The sequence below is a fragment of the Babylonia areolata genome, chromosome 6, assembly GCF_041734735.1.
Source record: "Babylonia areolata isolate BAREFJ2019XMU chromosome 6, ASM4173473v1, whole genome shotgun sequence".
In the NCBI taxonomy this organism is placed as follows: Eukaryota; Metazoa; Mollusca; class Gastropoda; order Neogastropoda; family Buccinidae; genus Babylonia; species Babylonia areolata.
The window spans coordinates 33,183,889-33,186,388 of NC_134881.1; the positions used below are offsets into that span (position 1 = coordinate 33,183,889).

The 2,500-nt window shown below is 44.7% G+C and overlaps 1 protein-coding gene across 3 annotated transcripts in view; it reads right to left on the minus strand.

The window, feature by feature from the left end:
- The window catches only part of LOC143282957 (synaptotagmin-7-like), a 587,353-nt gene that overhangs the window by 390,283 nt on the left and 194,570 nt on the right, over positions 1 to 2,500 (minus strand). The gene's annotated exons all lie outside the window — the stretch shown is intronic.

Consider the following 2,500-nt stretch of genomic DNA (forward strand, 5'->3'; position numbering starts at 1 on the left):
TGTGTGTGTGTGTGTGTGTGTTTCTTCTTCATGGACGATTGAGACAAGGGGTAGTGGGGCAGAAGAGATGGGGATAGGGAAGAAGAAGAAGTTGAAAAAGAAGAAGAAGAAAAAGAAGAAGTCGAAGACAGAAGTACAGGTAGGCAGGAGAGGCGTGGGATGATGGAGCGAGGATGCCATCGGTTTTTTGTTGTTGTTTTTTTTGTTTTGTTTTTTTGCTGATGCTGCCGAAATCTATTGAATGAGTGGGTTTGTCAGGCCAGAGACAGAGACAGAGACAGACAGACAGACAGACAGAGAGAGAGAGAGAGTTGGGCGTAGCTAGTTTAGCCAGTCAGACAGCCAGCCCATTTCAGGATATTTTCTGCAGGCTGGTACTGTGTGTGGTGGGGAGCCCTCGTCATTGTGTGACGTTTATTTGGTGTGTGTGTGTGTGTGTGTGTGTGTGTGTGTGTGTGTGTGTGTGTGTGCGTGCGTGCGTGTGTGTGTGTGAGTGTGTATGCGTGCGCGCGTGTGTGTGAGTGCGCGCGTGTGCGTGTGTGTCTGAGTGTGTGCATGTGTGTGTGTGTGTGCATGTGTGTGTGGAGGGGGTGGGGGAGCAAGAAGGAGAAACACACACACACACACACACATAGAGCAAAAAGGAAGATGGCGGTGGAGGGGGGAGAGAGAGAGAGAGAGAGAGAGAGAGAGAGAGAGAGAGAGAGAGAGAGAGAGAGAGAGAGAGCGTGTGAGTGTTCGTTTGTGTATGCATATATATATAGATAGATATACATATATACATCTCTCTCTCTCTCTCTCTGTGTTTGTGAGGGATACATAGAGGGGGGGGGGGAGAGAAGAGTGACAGTATATGCTAGTAAGTATACAACGCGGACAGGTGTCTCTTCCTGATCATGTGACTATCTGCTACAGACACCCCCCCTCCCTCCCCAGAAAAAAAAAAACAAAAACAAAAAAAACAACACCACAAAAAAACTTCACTTTTGACCAGTGAGTTAAAAGAAAAACAGAAGACAGTTCGTCTGGTCAAACTTCTGATCCGACATTCTGTCATATAATCAATGGCCTGAAAGCATTTCCGGTAGGCAGCCACATACATACTGACATCTTTCCTCTGACTGATAGAGTGCTGGAAGGGATGTCAGAGTGGGTATTGAAATCAGTGGAATGAGGAAAGTGCCTACAGTGTTGGTATACGTTCGGCTTACATCACAGACTGACATAAGCTTAGAGTTGGACCAAAAAAACCAAAAAAAACTGAGAGCTGTATGATCAATGGTTTCCCCACTGTAATGGGAAGTCATTTACAGCTTAGCCCTTAGTCTTTTGTGAAGGACTGTGACTCTGACATTAGGAGGCAAGATTGCACTGGCTCTTAGTGCTGCTGCCTTGGGGTCTAGTCGACCTTTGGGAACCACCCCAACAACGCCGACTGTTCTAAACCCATCTTGGCCGAGAGAGTGGGGGGTGTGACTTGGGCAAGACACTTTCCACTATAATCAAATTCTGGCCCAGATAGTCAGGACAGCATATGTGCCCTCTGCTGTTCTGGTAGTCATAGTCGGACACGACTGACTATCATACAATACAAAAAAGAAAAAAAGAAATAAAAAAGACAATGTAGGCAAAGCGTTCCCTCAGTAAGTATTATTGTTCACGTCGTTTTCGAGCAAAATTGATGTTATACATTTTGTATTTGCGGATACAATGTATAATGATGAACTAAATTTACATTAAAAGTTATTGATTTAAGGACCGAATTAATTGGAACACACACAGACAGACAGACAGACAGACAGACACACACACACACACACACACACAAAGACAGAGAGTGATAGATGGACGGAAAGCAAAAACAAAAAAACAAAGAAACAAAACAACAACAACAAAAAAACAAACAAACCAACCCCCCAAAAAAACCAAAAAAAAAAACAAACAAACAAAAAACAAAACAAAACAAAAACATGGTGAGCTATCAGCCCCAAGCTTTCACCCCAAAGACAACAATGAACACGTCTTCACAGTTCTCGGCAGGTACATCACTCATTGATCACCGACTGCTGTCAGTCCGGAATCGAGCAATGCATCCACCACCCCCAAACTCTGCCTAAAGCCTGTCATCGCGCAAGTCGTCACTGTGCTAAATTTGAGCTCCACCGGAAGCTTGTTACAGCGTAGGCGGACATTATTAACTACTTCCTCCATTCTTCCAGCGTCGTAACAAATCCTTTGTCTAGCGACTGACTTATTTAAAAAACAAACAAACAAAAAAACAAACAAAAAAACAAAAACGACTGGCGCAATAGCCGAGTTAGCTAAGCGTTGGACTTTCTATCTGAGGGTCCCGCGTTCGAATCTCGGGTGACGGCGCCTGGTGGGTAAAGAGTGGAGAATTTTTCCGATCTCCCACGTCAACATAAAAATTGTGTGCAGACCTGCTAGTGCCTGAACCCCCTTCGTGTGTATACGAAAGCAGAAGATCAACTACGCACGT